Source organism: Chlorocebus sabaeus, chromosome 25 (genome assembly GCF_047675955.1).
Source record: "Chlorocebus sabaeus isolate Y175 chromosome 25, mChlSab1.0.hap1, whole genome shotgun sequence".
Classification (NCBI taxonomy): domain Eukaryota; kingdom Metazoa; phylum Chordata; class Mammalia; order Primates; family Cercopithecidae; genus Chlorocebus; species Chlorocebus sabaeus.
The window spans coordinates 50,568,111-50,593,678 of record NC_132928.1 but is presented as its reverse complement, the minus strand read 5'-3'; the positions used below and the strand labels follow the sequence as shown (position 1 = coordinate 50,593,678).

Below are 25,568 nucleotides of genomic sequence, written 5' to 3'. Positions count from 1 at the left end.
TGAAAAAGCTAAAGAGTAAATCAAATACTCTTCAAGGCCGTACAACTAAACCTGCTACGATTTTGAGGGCCCTTTTACCCCCACCAAAAGACTATAAACTCAACTCACCAATACATTATAGTTAACTAATTCTTAAGCAGGAAGGGTGTCTGGTTTTCCTCCAGAATACACCTGCTTGGTTCAAAAAAAACACACATTTAAAAAACAAAAAAGGCCAGGCAAGGTGGCTCACACTTGTAATCCCAGCACTTTGGGAGTCCAGGGAGGGTGGATCACCTGAGGTCAGAGTTTGAGACTACCTTGATCAATATGGTGAAACCCCTTCTCTACTAAAAATACAAAAATTAGCCAGGCATGGTGGTGTGTGCCTGTAGTCCCAGCTAATTGGGAAGCTGAGACAGAAGAATTGCTTAAACCCAGGAGGTAGAGGTTGCAGTGAGCCAAGATCACGCCATTGCATTCCAGCCTGGGTGACGAGAGCGAAACTGTCTCAAAAAAAAAAAAAGTTTTCTGCTGGGTACAGTGGCTCACGCCTGTAATCCTAGCACTTTAGGAGGCTGAAGTGGGCAGATCACTTGAGCCCAGCAATTCGAGACAAGCCTGGGAAACATGGTGAAACCATGTCTCTACTAAAAATATAAAAATTAGCTGGGCACGGTGGCAGACGCCTATAGTCCCGGCTACTTGACAGGCTGAAGTGGGAGGGTCACCTGAGCCTGAGGAGGTCAAAGCTGCAACGAGCTATGCCACGCCACTGCACTCCAGCCTGGATGACAGAGTGAAACCCTGCATCAAAAAAAAAGTTTTCCAGGTGATTTTGATACACACTCCTAGTTTAAAAGAAAAGGAAAAGGAAGGAAAGGTAAAAAGGGAGAGAATACGATAAAATAAATGAGACAAAATGCTGACAATTAGGGAATCTAGGCAAAAAGTACATGAGACTTGTTTGTGCTATTCTTGCAACTTTTCTGTAAACCTGAAACTATTTCAAGATTTAAAAAGTTATTTTTAAAAAACCCACCTAGGCCGGGCACGGTGGCTCACGCCTGTAATCCCAGCACTTTGGGAGGTCGAGGTGGGTGGATCACCTGAGGTCAGGAGATTGAGATCAGCCTGGTCAACATGGTGAAACCCCCGTCTCAACTAAAAATACAAGAATTAGCCAGGCATGGTGTCAGGCGCCTGTAATTCCAGCTACCCAGGAGGTTGAGGCAAGAGAATCGCTGGAACCCGGGGTAAGAGGCTACAGTGAGCCAAGATCACGCCACTGTACTCCAGCCTGGGCAACAGAGCAAGATTCCGTCTCCAAAAAAAAAAAAAAAGCCACATATACCAGAATCACACAATTCGGTTTCAAGATGCCACTATCTTTTCTCAACATGAATTCTAGGAATGGTAATAGGGTATCATGTCTATAAAATTATCCAAATTATCCTTTTTTTTTTTTTTAAGATGGAGTCTTGCTCTGTTGCCCAAGCTGGAGTGCAGTGGCACAATCTCTGCTGACTGCAAACTCCACCTCCCAGGTCCAAGCAATTCTCCTGCCTCAGCCCCCCTAGTAGCTGGGATTACAAGCATGCACCACCATGTCCAGCTAATGTTTGCATTATAAGTAGAGATGGGGGTTTCGCCATGTTGGCCAGGCTGGTCTCGAAATCCTGACCTCAGGTGATCCTTCTGCCTTGGCCTCCCAAAGTACTGGGATTACAGGTATGAGCCACCGCGCCTGGCAAATTATCCCATTATTATCTGGAAGCATTCGTGATGAGGGAATAGAGATTGGATGTGTTTAAATCAGTTACTGAAACCTACGAACACACAGGTGTCAATAATTCATGACAGCCTCACTGTAAAGGTATGGAAACAGTTTCCATGCCTCTCCCATCCTCTTAATGACTTTGTACTTATGATATTCCTAGTTCTTAAACTGTACAAAGTTTCAGTGGGTGACTGTGGAGATCCATTTAAAATTCCATTCTCTAACTTAATGTTCTTCTCACTAATTTTCCTATGCAACCTCACATCAAACAACAAACAGAAGAGAAACACAAACTTTACCTTCTCTCTTTTTCTCCCCCTTTAAACTTCTCCAATCTCTCTACATCTTCCAGAAAATGTACTCTAACATTTTGAGTTATTATATGAAAGATGTAGTGGTAGAAGTTTTATATACATTATCTAATTTAATTCTCAAACCACTCTATGCAACAGGCATTATCCTCATTTTATAAATGAAGAAATAATTAGTTCAAACAATCACACAGTTAATACCATAATTTTAACACAAACCTATCTAGTTCCAAAATCCATGCACTTTCTACATCACAATGCTTTTTTTTTTTTTTTTTTTTTGGACACAGGGTCTCTCTCTGTCACCCAGGCTAGAGTGCAGTGGCAATGATCACAGCTCACTGCAGCCTTGAACTTCTGGGCTCAAGCAATCCTCTCACCTCAGCCTCCCGAGTAGCTAGGACTACAGACATGTACCTCCATGCCAGCCAACATTTAATTTTTGGTACAGTCAGGGTCTCACTGTGTTGCCTAAGCTGGTCTCAAACTCCTGGGCTCAAGCAATCCTCCTGCCTCAGCCTCCCAAAGTGCTAGGATTACAGGCATGGGCCACAGTGCCCGGCCCACAATGCTTTCTTGAGTTACATTTACGTTGTCTCACTTTCAGTTCTCCTTCCTGAATAATATATTTCTATACAGTACAGAACCTTATCAGATAGCTAGACACCAAGATATAGTTTCACAAAGATAAAAGTTAAACAGAAGTTTGTCAGTCACAAATTAATAGGCTTTTTTTCTCTCCTTCAGATCCCAAACTTAATTTTAGTTTCACATATTCTATCTCCTACCCTATTTGGGCACAACTTAAACCCAAAAAATGATACCTACCCATTGAGAGCTTCCTTGTAGAGACTTTGCATGCACACGGTAGATTCCAATTATAAACTTATCTGATCCACTATTGTGCGGGGAGTCTTCAAGAACACCCTCAGATTGGATGATTCACTAGGACTCAGAAAACTCAGCACATAGTTGTACTCATGGCTGTGCTTTATCATAGCAAAGGGATATAAAGCAAAATCAGCAAAGGAAAAAGGTGCATGAGGCAATGTCCAGAGAAAACCAGGCACAAGTGCCCAAAAGTCTTCTCCCAGTGGAGTCACACAAGACACACTTACTTCCTCCAGCAATGAGTTATAACAACATGTGTAAAATGCTGTCTCCAAGGTTCTGCTTAGGGGTTGATCACATAAACACCCTCTGCCTACTATACAGCAAAATTCCGGACTCCCAGACAGAAAGGTGTTCTGTGTAAACCACATTGTTTATACAAACAGCTTAGGCACAACGGGCCACTCTTTTTGGTTCTGGAAATGGTAGGAAACCTCCCCAAATCCAAGTTCCTAGATGCCAGCCAAGGGTCAACTTTGCAAGCAGACCTCGCTAAGGATTATCAGTCTCAATCAGGCCTGCTATGTTAATTCTTTCTGCACAACTGAGATGTTCTCTTTGGAAATAACATGGTTTTTTGTCTTGTTTTTGGAGTTCTATGTTTTTCTATTCAAAATGCACCCCCATTTCCTGTCATTTTAATTAAAATTACCTTACTGAAATTTGTATCTTTTTTGTAATTTATCAGCTACTTACGCCCAACTTTTAAAACTTTTACAAGCCACAAATACGGTGGATACACTATGGGATGGTCAAATTATTTGTCTATACTTAAGTAGAATACCTATGAGAAAAATTCTTTTAAGATTTAAAGATGGTAAAAAAAAAAAATTAATCTTAGCACACTGGGATAAATATCATTTGATACAATTTAACATATATATCATTATTGGTCTTCTATACTATAACAGAATCGGTAACAATACTTTTTTAGCAAAGAAAAGAAAAACGTGGCTCTTACTTCTGCTTATTACCAATTAATATGCACATCTACAGATTAGCTGCTAACACTATGGAAGTGCCATTCTTTTAAAAATCACCACCTAAAAACTAGACAGGAAACCCACGCTTCCCTCTTCTTAAAAGAAATTAACTCACGACATTTTAAAAGGAATTAACCTTGCTGTCCTCCTACACATTTTTGTTTTCAATAGTTAACAGTGCCTTAGACTGAGTATGTTCTATTCAACGGGTCACAGAAAAAATTAACATCACAAGAATACTTTACCTCAGCTTAAAAATAGGAAAGGAGCTTAAATACCTGTATACAAATGTGTACTTCCTTAGTTTTTGGTTACACCAGCAAATTAAGTAGCACTGGATTGTAAGTGAATTAGTGATTGATCTGTACCCTGAAATAACTGCCTTTTTCCCCTACAATCACTTCTGTTAACATATGTCCTGTCCTTATGTAAACTTAATACGAGCTCAACAGAATGAAGAATACAGACGCCTTCAAGGAACTGAATCTAACAGAGGAAACAAATAACAATAAAAATTGTAAGGCAAAAGTACTGGATGTTAAATAGTGTGAAAAGAAATAAATGTGAAGTAAGTTCTAAAAAGAGATAAAAACAAAAACCAACCACCAAAAACCCTTTCTCCTTCAATTTAAGATCTCCAGTTCAGAAGATTCAAAATATATGAGTGAAAAATGACAACAAAAAATTGCCTTGTATATGTTTTGGTTAGCAATACAAAATGATATACACGAAAGAGGCTTTAAAAGGATACACACCCCAGAACTTTTATTAGATTGTTGTCTCCCAGTAGGAAAGTGGGTATGGGGTTTGTTCGTTTCAGTTTTTGCTTTTTTTTTTCCCATAACAAAACATACTGCATTTGTAAAAAGAAAAAATTATTTTTTTCATTTCCCATCAGAGAAGTAAAGTAAGAATGTAGTAAATAAATGGCTTATATTTTTTCTTTTTCCTAAAGACAAAACAAAATCTGTGTTTTAATAAACATTTTATACTTGCACAAAGAATGTTTTCCTCTCTTCTGTTGCCTTTGTAAGCTGTTTCCTCAAAACTCAGTGATCAAAATAAATAAAATACAACCAAGTACTCCAGAAAAGATCTTCAAATTGGAAACCAGTTAGTATGTACCATCACCTTCCCTATCAGTACAGACTTCCCTCTCACTGAGGTCATCCTCTCCAGGTAACTTTCCTGGATCATCCCTCACTTTCAAGTATTATTATCCCAAAGATCATTCTTCTCAAAGTAAACAGTCTTTTTTTATGGCTATGTTCATTGCAAATAAGAAAGAAAAAAAAAAAACCCCTCTATTTTTATTGTTACAAGCTATTCACAGAAGCCCATGCATTAAGAAAGACATCTTGGTAGGCAAGAGGTTAGAATTAGGTCTCAGGTCTCATGTTCCAGCTCTGGCCCCACATACTATACATTATTTCATTTAGTATGGAATTGGGATAAGAGAATTCTTTTGTCAAATTACATGCCAGTATCACACTGTTTTAAATACTGTATTTTTATAACAGGCAGCATAGCATGGTGGTTAAGGGAGTACACTTTAGCTAAACTGCCTAGCTTTGACTCTTGTCTTTACCACTTCCTTGGCTGTGTGTGGCCTTGCACACGTTACTTAATATCCCAGTAATTCAATGTCCTTATTTGTAAAATGGAGATGATAATGATACCTATCTAATAGAAAGAGTTGATTTGAGAATTAAATATTTTAGGCTTTTAAAATATTTCCATTTACATATTTATTTACTTATTTATTTATTTAGAGATGGAGTCTCGCTCTGTCGCCCAGGCTAGAGTACAGGGGCCCAATCTCAGCTCACTGCAACCTCCACCTCCCAGGTTCAAGCAATTCTCCTACCTCAGCCTCCCAAGTAGCTGGGATTACAGGTGGGTGTTACCATGCCCAGCTAATTTTTGTATTTTTAGTAGAGATGGGGTTTTGTCATGTTGGCCAGGCTGGTCTCGAACTCCTGACCTCAGGTGATCCACCTGCCTCGGCCTCCCAAAGTGCTGGGATTACAGGCATAAGCCACCACCCTCGGCAAAATATTTCCTTTTACATACTATCTGCTCACTGCAAAAAAAAATTCAAATAACATAGATATATGTAGAGTTAAAAGTGAAAGTTCCCTCTGCATCTCTACTCCTACCACCTAGCAAGGAACCTAAAAAAATACTAAGATGAGCTGGGTCTGGTGGCTCACACCTGTAATCCTAGCACTTTGGGAGGCCTAGGCGGGCAGATCACTTGAGGCCGGGAGTTCAAGACCAGCCTGGCCAAAATGGCAAAACCCCCTCTCTACTAAAAAATACAAAAATTAACCGGACATGGTGGCGCATGCCTGCAATCCCAGCTACTCGGGAGGCTAAGGCTTGACAATCGCTTGAACCTGAGAGGCAGAGTGCAGTGAGCCAAGATCCCGCCACTGCACTCTAATCTGGGTGACAGAGCAAGACCTTGTCTCAAAAAACAAAACAAAACAAAAAAACAAACAAACAAAACAACTAAGATGATTCTTTTAGACCAACTGATAACTTCTTTGTTTCATTCACAGTTGTCTGGACCAAGAGAAACCACCTCTGAATCTGATTAATAGACTCTGAACATCACTTATTCTAGAGTTTCAGATAAATGTAGTTACTAGATAGAAACATGAGTAGTGTCTCTAAGGAAGGGACTGAGTGCTGCATGTAACATAACAGGTGACCCAAATATTTAGCAACCAGCAGAGCAAAGTCCTTACAACTCTTTTTTTTTTTTGAGACTGAGTCTCACTCTGTCACCCAGGCTGGGGTGCAGTGGCGCAACCTTGGCTCACTGCAACCGCCACCTCCTGGGTTCAAGAGATTCTCCTGCCTCAGCCTCCTGAGTAGCTGGAATTACAAGTGCGTACCACCACGCCCAGCTAATTTTTAATATTTTTAGTACAGAAGGGGTTTCACCATGTTGGTCAGGCTGGTCTCAAACTTTCGACCTCGTGATCTGCCCACCTTAGCCTCCCGAAGTGCTGGGATTACAGGCATAAACCACTGCGCCCGGCCCATTATAACTCTTCATCAAATATTTCCAGCTGCCCTCCCAGGCACATAACAAAACTGCACTTTCTCCATGACCCCCGGCATTACATGAGGCCATATGACTTGCTTTGGCCAGTGAGATATAAAAGGGAGTGATATACATCCCTTCTGGCTTTTAAAGTTTCCACCAGTACTTGACTCAGCACTGTTTCTCTCTGCAATGGTAACTGCCAGCTTTCAAGAATGATGGTTGAAGACTCTTGTCAGCCTGGGTCTCTGGGTGACAAAAAATGGGCATAGCCCACCTCCCACCTCCTTCGGGGGGTCTGAGGGGGTAAGACCCACCTCCTGATCCATATGGAACATGTATTACAAGTGACGAACTTTGGATATGTTAATCCACTGAGATGAGGGAGGGCGGGTAAGGGGGATTGTTACTGTGGGTACTAACTTATCACCTAGTCTATCCTGATTACACAGACCAACTGATTCTAAAGTTAAAATAGAATATAAGTAAACAACAACAGCCAGGAATATTCTGAAAAAAATAGCAATGAAGAGGAACTAGCCCTGCCGATAACAGCAAAAAAATAAAGACCTAATACTTATACAGCACCAACTACATGCTAAGCACTTTTCTAAGCACTTTATATAGCTTAACTCATTGAATCCTTGCATCAGCCCTCTATTAGATAGGTATCATTATCATCTCTATTTTACAAATAAGGACATTGAATTACAGGGATGTTGAATAACATGCCCAAGGTCACACAGCTAAGAAAGTGGTAAAGACAAGACTCAAAGCTAGGCAGTTTAGTTCAAGTCTATACCCTTAACTACCATTATACATTATAATGTATACATGTACATTATAAAAGTACAATTAAAACAGTGTGATATCGGCACATTATTTGACAGGCAAATTAAGAGAACATAAAGTGCAGAAATAGAATCAAATGCACACAGGATTTAGCATACAAAAAGGTGGATAAAAGCTTATTCAATACATAGTTATTCTGAAATCCCCATCCTCTTTCCATAAGCAATTCCAAATTCAAGGCATCTATTCAACAGCCATACTAGCACATGTCTAAAATGACACATATTAGGGTTTGTACTAGGACACTGTTTACAACAGCAAAAATTGAAAACAAAATAATTATATAATTCATCCACATAATGAAACGCCATGCATCCATTTAAAAAAAAAAAAAAAAAAAGCAAGAGTTTTATTTACTGACATGAAAGAATTTCCAACATAAGCTATATAATAGCATCCACTGGTCTAGGGGAAAAAAAAGAATGGGGAGAATATACATGGATACAGGTACATATGCATAATATATCTCTGAAAGTATACACAAGGAACTGGTGATTTGGATCGCCAAAATTTGGGTGGCTGAGGAAAAGGAGTGGAAGGAAGACTTCAAACTGCATCTTTTGAATTTTGGACCACATAAATGTACTGACCCTTCAAGAAACAAACAAATCATTTAAATTTTTTTAAAAAGACTAAGTCATTTAGCAGCAGGGATAAATGCCGAAAGAATAGATTGAGAATTCTCTTGATAAAGGAGCAGAGCAGCCATTACACTCCACACACAAGCTGAAACTGAAAAAGCCAGCTGGAAGAAAGGAAAACTGAACAGATGTACAGAGCGAAAAAGAAATGCCAAACCTTGCAGTTCCTGAGAGAGACAGAATATGCAGTATTAATTTCTAATAGCTTGCCAGCTCCAGTTTCCATCAGGCACAGCTGTACAATGATGCCTGTCCATGAAGTGTCGTGATCTCCAGTATGCCCATATAACAACAGTCCCTTCCATTACCTTCTGAAGTTAGCTCCTCTGATTCTCCATTCCTTTTTTTTTTCTTCTTCTTCTTCTTTTTAGGGCCTCTACCACTAGCTGTTCTATCTATCTGAATAAGAAGCTATTTTAGGATCATTTCAAAGCATCCTTTGTGAGAGAGGAAAGATTGTGATTTACCTAAGTGAAGTGCTGGACATACCCAATCAGAATGTTAGTATTAAAGCAAAAAACAACTATACATTATAAGTCCAGAAGCACAGAAATCTGCTAATTAAGCCTAGGCACAGAACAAGTCTGACACAATATACTACCCTGTATTAAGGTCTCAAAATTATCTCAGCCTCAACATTTTTTAGATTGTTTTTAAATTTATTTACAATTGTCTGAAACCTATGTCAACCAATAAAAATGCTAAAAATTAATGTTTAAAAAGTAATAACGGCTATCACTTTTTGAGTACTTAAGATTCATCTGCACTCGCTGATAATTTTACATGTAATAATTCCTTAATTCTCACAACTCTATGAGGTAGGTATTATTAGCATACCTATTTTACTGGTGAGAAAAGACACACATAGAGAATGAATAACTTGCCCAGGAATACATTATTTCTAAGGTCTCTTCAGGTTGTAAATTTTTTTATACCTATGTCAAGCTACCAAAATCAGAAATTTAACACAGGATCTAAACCCACATGGACTGTCACCAGAGTCCATGCTATTAACAGCATGCTTATAAATGATTACATCTCTAATGTTGTCACTGAAAACAATCAGAAAATTTAAATGCTTCACAAATTATTAGTGTAAGAAAACTAGGTCAGGAAAATCATTCTAATAATCTCTTAAATATCTTTTTTTTTTGAATAAGTATTTTTCTAGTAATAGCAGTTACCTGCTTTGCCTTTATAAATATTTACTTCAGACTCATGTCTACAAAATATCTGAGAAAGGCACAAAAATAGTACACGAAGACTAGTCTCAAAATAAATCAGTTATATTAACCCTTAATAAAGTGAATTGTATATGTTATATATATTTTTTCAACTTTTAAGTTCAGGGTGTACATGTGCAGATTTGTCACATGGGTAAATTGTGCATCACTAAGGTTTGGGGTACGAATAATCCTGTCACCCAAGTAGTAAGCACAGTGCCCAACAGGTTTTTCAACCCTTGCCGCTCCCATTCTTTCCCCTCTAGTAGTTCCCAGTTTCTATTATTCCCATCTTTATGTCCATTTGTACTCAATGCTCAGCTCCCACTTGTAGTGAGAACATGGGGTATTTGGTTTTCTGTTCCTGTATTAATTCACTTAGGATAATGGCCTCCAGCTGCATCCATGTTGCTGCAAAGGCCATTATTTTGTTCTTTTTTATGGCTGCATGTATATATTTGATTTCTCTTATCATATTATCATGAAGGCTTTGGACTGGAATATCAACGTGGGATATCTCCCCTTAGATGCAGCAGAGAATTGGGAAACCACAAAACTTATAATCAAGCTCTGCAACCTACTAGCTGTGTGGCCTGAAGGCAGAAGACAATCTCTCTTAGCCAAATGTCCTTGTCTGTAAAGCCAGAGAGTATGTTCAGCTCTTAAAGCAGTTCTGAGAATTAAATGAGATAGCAGGATAGTGTCTGACACACAAGCACCCAGTCCCTAAACCATTCTACCACTAAAGCACAATGGTTAAGAGTGTAACTTTTGGAGTTATACATGCCTCGTTCTAAAAACTGTTTTCATCATTTATCAGCTAAGAATTAAATGAGATAAAGTTTACAGAAATGTTGGCACATAAATGCTCAATAATGTAATACTACTACCAAAAGCGAAAAATAGACACTAACAAAAAATAACTAGAAACTAAATCTAGAAAAATGGGTTAGATTCTAGTCGTTCTGTGCTTTAAGACTGGGTTTAGGGCACACTAGTCCAAAATACAGCACCTTGGCATTTGAGGAACCAGCAGAAGCGAAGAGGTCTCTCTGACCTCCAGCCCCTTTCCTCTGAAGCAGACCATACAAGAATTACCTGATCTTCTCTGAAGCAGGTTATAAGACCCTCAATTCCAGAGGTACCCTCCCTTTACTCAGAGGAAAGGAATGTCCTTCTCTCTGAAGACACAGGGACATTGAGAAGAATCTGACCAAACAAGCCTTGCTAAGTTCCCCCTAGGTTATTACCATTACATCATTCTCCCTTTGTCCGATCAGACTTCTACACACTGTCCACTCTCCATCAAACCTAACCATAAAAATACACAAGTTTCCCTGTTTATTTGGGTCTTCATTTCTGAAGGCTCCATGTCACATAAAACTTAAATAAACCTGTATGTTCTTCTCATTAATCTGTCATTTGCCGTAGTGGTCTCAGCCATGAACCTAGCAATGGATGAAGAAAAGATACTACTTTTTCTCCTCATACATTTACTGTTAAGCTATGGGTCCATAATCAACTTGTTTCAACTACCCAAGTATCATTGACCCATCTGTAATTCAAGTGTATTAGAATATATGACGTCTACAGTCTCTTCTAGTTCTAAATTTTCATACCTATGTCTCTCTAGCTACCAAAATCAAAAATTTTATCTTAAAAACAACCTACACCCTCATACAAATACTCACTCTCAGGAAAAAGAAAACCAAACCAGCAGGAGATTCAGAGAAATTCAGAGATTCAGAGAAATGACCCAAAATGGCCAGCTCTTAAACTGCAGCCAAAGATTTCAAGTAATAAGAAACATTTTTTTAATTTTTGTTTTTAGAGACAGGGTCTCACTCTGCCACCCAGACTGGAGTGCAGTGGCACAATCATACCTCACTGTAACCTCAAACTCTTGGGGTCCAGCAATCCTCCCACCTCAGCCTCCCTAGTAGCTAGGACTACAGGCACACAGCTAACTTTTATCTTTAAAGACAGGGGTCTTGCTATGTTGCCCAGGGTGGTCTCAAACTCCTGCCTCAAGCAATCTTCCCCCTTAGCCTCCTAAAGTGGTATGAGCCACTGTACCAGGACAGAAATATGTTAAAAGCAAATACTTGAAATGAGAAAAAAAAATGATTTTAAAAAGCAACACCGGCCAGGCATGGTGGCTCACACCTATAATCCCAGCACTTTGAGAGGCTGAGGTGGACAGATCACCTGAGGTCAGGAGTTCGAGACCAGCCTGGCCAATATGGTGAAGCTCGTCTCTACCAAAAATACAAAAATTAGCTGGGCGTGGTGGTACACACCTGTAAACCTAGCTACATGGTAGGCTGAGGCAGGAGAATCGCTTGAACACGGGAGGTGGAGATTGCAGTAAGCTCAGATCGTGTCACCTGCACTCCAGCAGTAACAGAACAAGACTTTATCTCACCAAAAAAAAAAAAAAAACCTTTAAGAGGAAAAGTTTTAAAGGATAAAAATATTTCGCCAGGTGTGGTGGCACATGCCTGTAATCCCAGCACTTTGGGAGGCCAAGGTAGGCGGATCACGAGGTCAGGAGATCGAGACCATCCTGGCTAATGCAGTGAAACCCCACCTCTACAACAAAATACAAAAAAAATGAGCCGGGCATAGCGGCGGGCACCTGTAATCCCGCTACTCGGGAGGCTAAGGCAGGAGAATTGCTTGAACCTGGGAGGTGGAGGCTGCAGTAAGCCGAGATCATACCACTGCACTCCAGTCTGGGCAACAGAGCAAGACTGTCTCAAAAAAAATAAACAAACAAAAATAAAAGTATTCCATATACTGCCAGATATTTAAATATAAACAGATGACCATGACCTCAGACTTAAGAATATTCAAGCTTGGAAGCTTGGAAAAATATTTGCTCAGAGCTGACGCCACCTTGACAACCACAGCATATAGCCAAGATGACTTTTCTCTTTAAAGATAGTTAATAATTTCAGAAAACAGAAGACTTGAAACAATTAGACCAAAGAACTTATAAAAGCATTAGAATTTTTCCAAATAGCAGGGTTAATGAAAGAACAAAATAAAACAGAAAACAAGACATATAGTGATAAAGATGGGACTTCAAGAAGTTTCCAGTCTAAGACTTAAAAGTGCAATTAGGCTGGACCTGGTGGCTCACATCTGTTATCCCAGCACTTTGGGAGGCTGAGGTGGGAGAACTGCTTTGAGCCCAGGAGTTTGAGACATACCTGGGCAACAAAGGAGATGCAATCCCTAAAAAAATATTTTTTTAATTTAACCAGGTGGGGTGGTATGTGCCTATAGTCCCAGCTATTCAGGGGGCTGAAGTGGGAGAACCACTTGAGCCTAGGAGGACAAGGCTGCAGTAAGCCTGTACCACTGCACCCCAGCCTTAGCAACAGAGTGAGATCCTGTCTCAAAAAATAAAAATAAAATGTTTATAAGTGCAATTAAACTAAAAATACAGTAATCAAAGGAAAAATATATACTGGAGAATAAAACCAAATTTAGGCCAGGTATGGTGGCTCACACCTGTAATCCTAGCACTTTGGAAGGCCGAGGTAAGTGGATCAATTGAGGGCAGAAGTTCGAGACCAGCCTGTTCAACACTGTGAACCTGGGTAATGGAGGTTGCAGTGAGCCAAGATGGCACCACAGCCTGCGTGACAGAGCAAGACTCCCTCTCAAAAAAAAAAAAAAAAATTAAAATAACTGTTTACCAATCAATAACTGCAAAGAAAATTCAGATTGGTTCAAAGCACCTCCGTGGAATAAAATCTGCATTGCAACATGCCAGGTACAATATCTCTGAGTGTACAATGAAGAAAATACTCTTTCCCTATGTATTTGTCCATTCTCACGCTGCTATGAAGAAATACCAGAGACTGGATAATTTATAAAGGAAAGAGGTTTAATTGACTCCCAGTTCTACGTGGCTGGGGAGGCCTCAAGAAACTTAAAATCATGGCAGACAGCACCTCTTCACAGGGCAGCAGGAGAGATAATAGCCAAGTGAAGTGGGAAAGCCCCTTATAAAACTATCAGACCTGGTGAGAACTCACCATCAGGAGAACAGCATGGGAGAAACTGCCTCCATGATTCAATTATCTCCACCTGGTCCCACCCTTGACACATGGGGATTATTACAATTCAAGGTGAGATTTGGGTGGGGACACAGAGCCAAACCATATCATCCTACTTGTTCAATATATCAATTCATTTAAATACTACTGAGTGACTGGCACCATTAAAGGTACAGGGACTACAGGGGTGAACAAGACCAAGTTCCTGTTCTCACAGGGCTTACCATCTAAAGCAGCACTGTTCATTAGAAATATAATGCAAGTTGGGCAGGGCATGGTGGCTCATGCCTGTAATCACAGCACTTTGGGAGGCCAAAGCGGGTGGATCACCTGAAGTCAGGAGTTTGAGACCAGCCTGACCAACATGGAGAAACCCTGTCTCTACTAAAAATACAAAATTAGCCAGGCATGGTGGCATATGCCTGTAATCTCAGCTACTCGGGAGGCTGAGGCAGGAGAATTGCTTGAACTCGGGAGGCGGAGGTTCTGGTGAGCCAAGATCACGCCATTGCACTCCAGCCTGAGCAACAAGGGCAAAACTCCATCTCAAAAAAAAAAAGAGAAATACAATGCAAGCTGGCTGGGCGTGGTGGCTCATGCCTGTAATCCAAGCACTTTGGGAGGCTGAGGCAAGAGGATCACCTGAGGTCCGGAGCTCAAGATCAGCCTGACCAACATGGAGAAACCCCGTCTCTACCAAAAATACAAAATTAGCCAGGTGTGGTGGCGCATGCCTGTAATCCCAGCTACTCGGGAGGCTGAGGCAGGAGAATCGCTTGAATCCGGGAAGCGGAGGTTGTGGTGAGCCAAGATCACACTATCGCAATCCAGCCTGGGCAACAAGGGTGAAACTCCGTCTCAAAAAAAAAAAAAAAAAAAGAAATATAATGCAAGCTACAAATGCCATTTTACCTTTTCTAATAACTACATCAAAAATTTAAATTCAAAAAATTAATTTTAATATATATTAGTCTGTTATCTAAAATATTTAAAACATGTAATCAATATAAAAAAATTAATGCAGTACTTTATATTCATTTTTTCCATACTGAGTTTTTGAAACACAATGTGTATTTTATTACAGTACTTCTCAATTAGCTTATTTGTATTTATTTATTTTTAAATACAGAAAGGGTCTCACTATATTGACCAGGCTGGTCTCAAACTCCTGGGCTCAGGTGATCCTCCCACCTCAGCCTTCCAAACTGCTAGGATTACAGGCATGAGTCACCACTCCTGGCCAATACTTCTCAGTTAGGACAAAGGACATTTCAAGTGCTCAAAAAGCCACAGCGGCTACTAGCTGCCATCCTGGACAGTACCAACAGAGGGAGGAAATGGACAGGTGCTGCTAATTTTTTTTTCCATTTTAAACCTTGTCATATTCTTTGACTTCTAAAACTGCCTGCATGTATTATTGTGGTAAAAATAACTAAAAAGAGTTCAGGCATGGTGGCTCACACCTGTAATCCCAGTACCTTGGCATGCTGTAGGCAGGAGGATTGCTTGAGCCCAGGAGGCTGCAGGGAGCTATGATCATGCTACCGTACTCCAGCCTGGGTGACAGAGTAAGGCTCTATCTCTTAAACAAAACAAAACAAAACTCTCTAGAAATATCAGTTTTAAGAAAATAAAAATATCAGTACAAAGTTATTAGATGCAATACAAGTAAGGCAACCAAACCTAGACTCAAGATGGACATACAAAATCAAGGCTTCCTATATGTTAGCAATAAGCAATTAGGAAAGATTACACTTAAAACAAAAATCATAAAATGCCCACTAATAAACCTACCAAGTAATGTCCAAAAACAAGATGAAGAAAATGAAAAATCTTTTACTGAGGGGCAAAAAAATATTTGCCTGGACTGGCAAAGGGATGTCATGTTCTTGGCCAAAAGAACACAATAATGAAACAATGTCAATTGACCCCCAAATTAACCTATAATTTGACATAATGACCATCAAAATCTCCTAAATCTTAACAACATAATCCTAAAGATCTTTGGAAGATATACGATGCAACATCTAGGCCAGGTGTGGTGGCTCACGCCTATAATCCCAGCGCTTTGGGAGGCCGAGGCGGGTGGATCACGAGGTAAGGAGATCGACACCATCCTGGCTAACACGGTGAACCCCATCTCTACTGAAAATACAAAAAAATTAGCCAGGCATGGCAGGCACCTGTAGTCCCAGCTACTCGGGAGGCTGAGGCAGGAGAATGGCATGAACCTGGGAGGCAGAGCTTGCAGTGAGCTGACATGGTGCCACTGCACTCCAGCCTGGGTAGAGCGAGACTCCATCTCAAAAAAAAACAAAAAAAGATGCAACATCTAAATAAAATTTTAAGAACAACAACATGAATGGGGAACTAATCAGATATACATATACACTATACAAGCTTACAATAATTAAAATAGTATATTAACAATATGCAGGAGGAGACAAAGATCAATGGAACAATAGAGTTTTAAAACAACCTACATATATGAGAATATAATATATGATAAATATGGCTTTTCAAATCAGTGGAGAACTGATGGACTATGCATAAATTAATACGATGGAAAAACATTAAGTTGGTTCCAGGCTCAAATATATATACCCTTTGGATGGATTCAAATTATAAATACAAAGAAAAAACACAGGAAAGATGGAGAAGATTAAATAATCTTATAAACAAGTATTCATCAGTAAGAAAGTGGTTAAATATATGGCTAGAGGATGGGACACTATAAAGCTGTCAAAAAGGATGAGTAATCTACAAATACTGGAATAGAAAGATCTTCCAGACAAACACACACACAAAAACTGGGGGTCCGGCACGGTGGCTCATGCCTGTAATCCCAGCACTTGGGGAGACCGTGGTGGGTGGATTGCCTGAGATCAGGTGTTTGAGACCAGCCTGGCTAACATGGTGAAATCCCTTCTCTACTAAAATTACAAAAATTAGCCAGGTATGGTGGCACGTGTCTGTAGTCCCAGCTACTCGGGAGGCTGAGGCAGGAGAATCGCTTGAACCCAGGAGGTGGACGTTGCAATGAGCAGAGATCGTACCACTGCATTCCAGCCTGGGCGACAGAACAAGACTCGGTCTACGAGAAAAAAAAAAAAAAAAAAACTAGGGAGAAAATTCATACAGTATAATGCCATTTATGAAACAGCAAGAGAAGTATTAATATATATACTCATATATATGTAAATACATAGAAAGTTCTGAAATGGCTGGGTGTGGAAAACACCTATCAAACCACAAACAGTAGTTTCTTCTAAAAAGAGAATATGTATTGGGCCAAGAATATCAAAGGGTACTTTCATGTCTAGTCTATATGTTTCTGAATTATTATTTTTTTAACCTTGAGATACCTTTGTATATTTTTATGTAATTGAAAAATGCATGGCCAGGCGCTGTGGCTCATGCCTGTAATCCTAGAACTTTGGGAGATGAAGGAGGGTGGGTCACTTGAGGCCTGGAGTTTGAAACCAGCCTGGACAATATGGCATAACCCTTTCTTTATTAAAAATACAAAAATCAGCCGGGCGTGGTGGCACACGCCTGTAATCCCAGCTACTCAGAGGCAGAGGTTGTAGTGAGCTGAGATCGTGCCACTGCACTCCAGCCTGGGCAACAGAGTGAGACTCTGTCTCAAAAAAAAAAAAAAAAAGAAGAAGAAAAGAAAAATGCCAATTTCAAAGTAAGTAAAAGAAGGCTACTGTAACAAAAACTTTTGTGTATCAACCTTTCTTTCCTATAAGGAACAGATGAGTGATACAGATTGTACTTCTTAGTATTGTCAGGTTTTTTTTTTAATGTTTTCTTAGTAATTACCTAGAAACAAAATGCTAAGTGGTAATCTTCAGTCCTAACTCAGTATTGTTATTTTAATTTGCTGGAATTAGCACACAGAGAGAAACATGTTAACAAAATTGCATGTGTACGTATTATATATTATACTAAGCTCCAGAACATTTTCTTTGACCTTATCCGCATGAAGTGAAAGGTTTCTGAACACTTCTCCCTAGAAAGCAAACCCGAGAATACAAATGGCCTGGGCCTGCCCAGCTTTAGTGTTCTGCTGGATCAAAAGCCAATACTGGCAGAGTTCACTATGGAGAAGCCAGCAGTTCTATCACAGCAGAATCAGCACATTTACAGCAACAAGCAAAGTGGGAAAAAGGCTCAGTGTTGTTTTTATATTTTTAAGCAACTAAGTTTAAAGTTTGGATAGTAATATATTTAATGTGTATTTATCCATGCATTTATTTGAGTGAATTTCTTATGAAAATACTTACAGAATGTTTTAATTAGTATAATGACAACAAATTTACATACTGAAATTATGCACTCAATCCAAAAAGGCAATGATTGGTAACCAAGAGTTTTTGCACAAAAAATCCTCACAAACACAGACACACAAATCTCTTTTTAGTTGTTTCGTAAGGATGTTCATCAACATCTATTTGATCAGCAACAATCTTTTAGATAGCAGTTCTGTCTAAATTGTATCTAAAAATTCTCTCAGAGCCATCAACATAGGCAATTAGTATAGAATAAATGAATAAAAAAACAGAAAATGCTCTGGAGTGTTAAGCTAAAATTTTTTTTTAATTCTCCTGCCATATTGCTTGGGGGAAAAGGTCTTTATAAGTTGCATGTTGCAATAATAAGCTAAATATATTATGTGGTTACATAGATTCTTCTTTTTTTGGCTGGAGTGCAGTGGCGTGATCTGGGCCTGCAACCTCCACCTCCCAGGTTCAAGCAATTCTTCTGCCTCAGCCTCCTGAGTAGCTGCAACTACAGGCGTGTGCCACCACACCCAGCTAATTTTTGTATTTTTAGTAGAGACAGGGTTTCACCACATTGGTCAGGCTGGTCTTGAAGTCCTGACCTCCTGATCCACCTGCCTCGGCCTCCCAGAGTGCTGGGGATTACAGGCATGAGCCACCTCGCCTGGCCAGTTACATAGATTCTAATATGAGATCATTGGAGGCCAGGTGCGGTGGCTCACGCCTGTAATGCCAACACTTTGGGAGGCCAAGGCGGGTGGATCACTTGAGGTCAGGAGTTCAAGACCAGCCTGGTCAATGGGGTGAAACCACCCTGTCTCTACTAAAAATACAAAAATTAGCCAGGCATGGTGGCACACACCTGTAATCCCACCTCTGTGGGAGGCTGAGGAAGGAAAATCGCTTGAACTCAGGAGATCGAGGCTGAACCCAAGAGGCCGAGATTGCAGTGAGCCAAGATAGCACCATTGCACTCCAGCCTGGGTGACAGAGCCAGACTCCGTCTCAAAAAAAAAAAAAAAAAGCAGCTCAGCGTGTGGCTCAGCTGGGTGCGGTGGCTCACACCTGTAATCTGTAATCCCAGCACTTTGGGATGCCAAGGTGGATGAGTCATCTGAGATCAGGAGTTCGAGACTAGCCTGGCCAATATGGTGAAACCCTATCTCTACTAAAAATACAAAAATTAGCCAGGTGTGATGGCGCACGCCTGTGGTCCCAGCTACTCGGGAGGCTCAGGCAGGAGAATCGCTTGAACCCAGGGGGTGGAGGTTGCAGTGAGCCTTGATCACGCCATTGCACTCCAGCCTCAGCAACAAAGCAAGACTCCGTCTCAAAAATAAAATAAAATAAAATATTAGTATCACTAGGCCTAAAGATTAAGACAGTAGTTCAACATTACCACGAGATTCCAAATGGTACGGTGAGTGCCTACCTCTCCTTCATTAGACCATCATATATATCTAAGACTCAATCCATAGCCACATACAATCTAACCCTGGCCTACCAGTCTGAAAACCTCATCACTGGTCAAGACAGATGGGGTAAAAAATGCCTAAAAATCTTTGTGTATGTATACATACATATGTATAACTATAAACACACATATGCTAAAAGATAACTAGGCACCATCATACACCAAAACTATAGAATCACAAATAGACATCCCATCTTCTTTGGTCTCTAATATTTTTTAATTTGAGCAACTAGGGTTTTACAAGTTTTAAAAGAAAAAACAGATATTGAGTACTTAGAACATGACTGGCACACAGCCCTCAATAAATGCCAATTATTTCATTACCTAATTCTTCCAGGAACTGAAGCCCAATCTGCTCAAGAATGAATCAGCAGAACTGTTTCCTACTTCCCCTTTCCCTGGTAACTCCAGATTCTTTCAAAAATGTGTCTCTCAAGAGACCTCTAATGTATGAACTTATAGAGATAAACCACCAAAAAAATGGTGTAAGACTGTGGTGACTTGCATGTGGACACTAACAGGCTAGGAACAAATGAATTTCTGAACTAGCTTTGAAGAGAGTACATTACATCCTGTTTTCTGACAGTCATTGAATCACCTCTGATCAAGTACTCTTCTTTTTTTTCTTTCAAGACAGAGTCTTGCTCTGTTGCCCAGGCTGGAGTGTAGTGGTATGATCTCGTAGTGTATGTAGTGGTATGTGTGATTGCAGCCCACTGCAGCCTCTGCCCCCCTGGTTCAAGCAATTCTCCTGCCTCAACCACCCGAGTAGCTGGGACTACAGGCACATGCTGCCACACCCGGTTAATTTTTGTATTTTTAGTAGAGATGGGGTTTCACCATGTTGCCCAAGATGGTCTTGATCTCCTGACATTGTGATCCGCCCGCCTTGGCCTCCCAAAGTGCTGGGATTACAGGCGTGAGCCACCATGCCAGGCCAAGTACTCTTCTTAATCTCACATGACCAGGGGATTCTCAAAGCATGGTCCCCAACCAGCAGCACCTATAACACCTGAAAATTTGCCAGAAATGCATATTATTGAGCTCCTCCTCAGCCCTAAATCAGAAAACCTGGAGGTGGGACCCAGCAATCTGCTTTTACAAGCTCTCCACACTCAAGTTTCAGAACTGTTCTATATGATTTGAAGTAGCTACATATTTACCTAGTCCAGAAGACATGTGTTAACATTGAAAAGGTTCTGAAGTATTTTGAAGTCTCTATATATGCAGTGCCATATTAAGAAAAAGCCCATTTGACTCACAACTTCAAGAAGATAATCGTACTAAACAAGTTTTTTTCTTTTTGAGACAGGTTCTCATTCTGTCACCCAGGCTGGAGTGCAGTGACATGATTATGGTTCACTGCAGCCTCAACCTCCTGGCCTCAAGTGATCCTCTCACCTCAGCCTCCCCAGTAGCTGGGACTACAGGTGTACACTAGCATACCTGGCTAGGTTTTGTATTTTTTGTAGAGACAAGGTTTCGCCATGTTGCCCAGGCTGGTCTTGAACTCCTGAGCTTAAAGCAATTCACCTGCTTCGGTCTCCCAAAATGCTGGGATTACAGGCGTGAGCTACCATGCCTGTCCTAAACAAGCTTTTAAGAAGAAACTTTACATCCAGAGGTAAAAGAAAAAAAGAAGAGAACAAAAGAAGAAAACAGAGAAGAAAAAAAAAAAAAGGTCTTAAAGGATGTCAGATAAAGAAGGTTACAACAAAGTCATTTTAAAAAGTCATTTAACTATTAACCAGCAAACAAATGGGCCAACTTAGAATGAAGTCTCTATCGACTTTAAATTTGCATTGGCCAGTGTTTCTGGTTTAAGTTATTTGACGGAAGAAAAAGATGTCTGTAAGAACCATGCACTACATATACTGACACCCAATCCCTAAGACAAAGACAAATGGTCTAGAGAAGGTATCACTTACCTTACAAGGAAGGTAGACCTAAAGTGATTTTGGATTCTCCTGTGATTTCAGATCCCCAAAATTCCCTTACCTTTTACTGCTTTCTGAAAATCCTCTAATAAGAGTAACTTAATAAGAAGAGAAAATAAAGTAATAAATATAAATGCTAAGGCAATTCTACGCTTTGGCATGCCATCGCAAGTAACAATGGCAGTGCTTAGGTTTACAAAACATTTTCACATACAACTCATACAATCTTCACAATCATCTTGAGGTAAATAATGACCAAAAAAACCTGATATTTATTGAGCACCACAGTACCTGGCACTTCCTTAAGAGTCTCATACAATTTTATCATTTAATTATTGCAACAATCTGTTGTGAGGGATAAACCATGTACCAATGTCAGACACAAAGCAGGATTTATATCCAATTATAACTGATTTTAAAACCCACATTCTCTAAATCTCTACACTATGGCAAGACTTGGAGACAAAACTATCAGTCCCAGCTCTACCCTTTAACAGCTATGTGACCTCAAGAAGTCACTTAATTTTCTAAACTCCTCTTCATCTACAAAATGGGAAGATTAATACCTGCTTCACCTATTTCAGAGTATTTGTAAAGGTCAAATGAGATGAAAGACATAAAGGTCCTCAAAAGCTCTAAAAACTACACAAATATTATCATCATTCCCTATTTTGAAAGAGACTGAAGCAAAGAAGAATAAAAACATACAATGGTGGGGGGATGCTGGTTTTTCTGGTTTGGTTTTTGTTTTCTGTTTAAAGCACGTTGAGCACCAGCTGCCTGCCACTTGCGAGCTGGGTGTGTGCTACACAGGAGAGTGCCTTGTTTAGGAGGTGGTTGCTTTGTCAGGAAAATCTACTACCAAGGAAGAAATTACCAAACCATGTCTTTTTTTCTATTTATGGAGTAGTTCACAGCAAATCTTGAGTGTTTTGACTAAAGCATGGAATGCAGAAAACAAACTTCAGCTTGTGCTTTAATCTCTTCTGAAATTCTACAGGTGTGTGTTTTATAAGCCGTACATGGCAGAAGTTTAAGCCAATCTGAAAGTCTGGTTTTTAGTAGCATTATTTTTGACAACTACATACTGCTGAATGTTCAACTGGTGAAACTGAAGGTCTTTTCACTCAGAAGAAATCAGTCAAGAAGAACTTGCAGTTCACAAGCTTCCGAGCTGCTATGGATGGCCCTGGCTCTCCAGACTGCCCTTCCCACTGAGATCTCTCACATGGGGTCTCCTGCCACTGCCACTCCTGACTCTCCTCCTGATGTGGTACCTCTCAGTCTTCCCCACTACAATGTGACAGAATGTGTAGACTGGACGTACTTTTACAAGTATGAGCTAATTTACAGATGAGGCTTTTACTTCACACTTTGAGAGCATTCAAACTACTCTCATCAAAATCCAATTCTGGTTATCCTAGTGACCTCCCACCCCTCAGATGTGAAAGTCAGACAGGCCATTAGAGTTCCTTGGGGTGAAAAAAGTCTCGTTGGGGATATGAGGTTCTTACATTTTTCTTATTAGGCCAACAGGCTAAAAGAGAAGACAAACTGTTAGCACTGTCCTCAGAGGATTAACATCTTCTTTATGGTGAGGTAATCCAACAAGAGTTTTTAGACACATACAAAAACCTGACCTTAAAAACTGGCTGGGCACAGTGGCTCACATCTGTAGTCCCAGCACGTTGGGAGGTCAAGGAGGGTGAATTACTTGAGGCCAGGAGTTTGTGACCAGCCGGGCCAATAAGGTGAAAATCCATCTGTACTGAAAAAACAAAAATTAGCCAGGCGTGATGACATGTGCCTGTAATCCCAGCTACTTGGGAGGCTGAGGCACAAGAATCGCTTGAGCCCAGGAGGTGGAGGCTGCAGTGAGCCGAGATCGCACCACTGCACTCCAGCCTGGGTGACAGAGCAAGACTCCGTCTCAAACAAACCACAAAAACAACCTATTATGGCATTCAGGTGGGTAACTGAGTTTTGCCCCATTGTCAACTACATCATGAAGACAGACACTTATGTTTTCATCAATACTGGCAATTCAGTGTAATATCTTTTAAACTTAAACCACTCAGAGAAGTTTTTCACAGGTTATCCTCTAATTGATAATTATTCCCATAGAGGATTTTACCCGCCCAAAAAAAACCCCGTATTTCCTACCAGGAGTGTCCTTTCAAGGTGTTTCCTCCCTACTGCAGTGGGTTGGGTTACACAATGCCCAGAGATTTGGTGCCAAGAATCCATGAAATGATGGGTCACGTAAAATCCATGATGTTTATGTCAGGATCTGTTTGAATTTATTAAAAGTGGACAGTCATATTCCAGAAGACACGAATCTTTTCTTTTTATATAGAATCCATTCAGATGTCTGTCAATTTGGATGTGTGATTGCAGCCCACGGCTTTTCTTCCAAGGAGACGATCACTTTTTAGCAGATTACGCTAAGTAACATCACATGCCATTAACTTCACATTCTATGAAAAGCCTAGAAGAACAGGATATTCTGCGGAAAGTATTAAAGTTTGTACCGTGAAAAATTCATGGGGAGGTCAGTGTACTGCCTTACACTTAACTCTTTTTTTTTTTTTTTGATATGGAGTCTCGCCCTGTCCCCCAGGCTGGAGTGCAGTGGTGTGATCTCAGCTCACTGCAACCTCCGCCCCCCGGGTTCAAGTGATTCTCCAGCCTCAGCCTCCCGAGTAGCTGGGATTACAGGTGCCCGCCACCATGCCTGTCTAACTTTTTTTTTGAGATGGGATTTTTGCTCATTGCCCAAGGTGGAGTGCAGTAACACGATCTCGGCTCACTGCAACCTCTGCCTCCCAGGTTCAAGTGATTCTCCTGCCTCTCAGCCTCCTGAATAGGTGGGATTACAGGTGCATGCCACCACGTCCAGCTAATTTTTGTATTTTTAGTAGAGACAGGGTTTCACCATGTTGGCCAGAATGGTCTTGATCTCCTGACCTTGTCATCCGCCCGCCTCAGCCTCCCAAAGTACTGGGATTACCAGTGTGAGCCACCGTGCCTGGCCTGAAACTCATGAAGAACCCACAGACTGGTTACACCTTATGATTTATTTTGACAAAAATCAAGTCAGGTCCTTTAAAGATGATATTCAGAGGAATTACATACCTTTAAAACAACACCACCAAAAAAAAAAACAGGCCAGGCGCAGTGGCTTACGCCTGTAATCCCAACACTTTGAGAGGCTGAGGTGGGCAGATCATTCGAGGCCAGGAGTTCAAGACAAGCCTGACCAACATGGTGAAACCCCATCTCTAATAAAACACAAAAATTAGCCGGGCGTGGTGGTAGCTGCCTGTAATCCCAGCTACTCTGGAGGCTGAGGCAGGAGAATTGCTTGAATCCAGGAGGCGGAGGTTGCAGTGAGCCAAGATCGCGCCACTGCACTCCAGGCTGGAAGACACAGCAAGGCTCCCTCTCAAAAAACAAACAAAAAAAAAGAAATGAGGCCCCAGATGCAGGGCCTTATGCCTGTAATCCCAGCACTTTGGAGGCCAAGGTGGGAGAATCACTTGAGCCTAGGAATTCAAGACCAGCCTGGGCAGTACAGCAAAATCCCATCTCTACAGAAAAATTTAAAAATTAGCCAGGCATGGTGGCACACACCTATAGTCCCAGCTTCCCAGAAGGCTGAGTCAGGAATGGCTTCAGCCAGGAGTTTGAGGCTGCAGTGAGCTATCATCACACCACAGCACTCCAGCCTGGGCAACAGAGCAAGACCCTGTCTCCCAAAAAAAAAAAAAAAACCCACCTAAGTAAATAAATGAACTACTGAATAAAGCAGGCTGAAGACCCTTATGGAGAAACTTCAGACTTCATCACTTTACTTGGAATTTTACTGCCAAGTGGGCTACGATAACAGAATCTGTATCACAACTTACTACTTTGCTAAAAATATGGACCCCCACTACACATCTATAACTTACACAGATTTGGAGGTTAATAAAAATCTAACAGCTGACTTCTTTTTAAAAGTTTAGTCTTCAGGATTGGTGCTCAAAAATAAAAATAAATAAAAATAAAAAATGAAGTTTAGTTATTATATTAAGTCACCAT

General features: G+C 40.5%; 1 protein-coding gene and 1 pseudogene across 5 annotated transcripts in view; one reads left to right on the top strand and one right to left on the bottom strand.

Moving 5' to 3' along the window:
* ABL2 (ABL proto-oncogene 2, non-receptor tyrosine kinase) overlaps nt 1-25,568 on the bottom strand; it is a 127,113-nt gene that overhangs the window by 95,631 nt on the left and 5,914 nt on the right. The window lies entirely within an intron of this gene.
* On the top strand, nt 22,543-24,457 carry LOC103230518 (UDP-GalNAc:beta-1,3-N-acetylgalactosaminyltransferase 1-like; annotated as a pseudogene).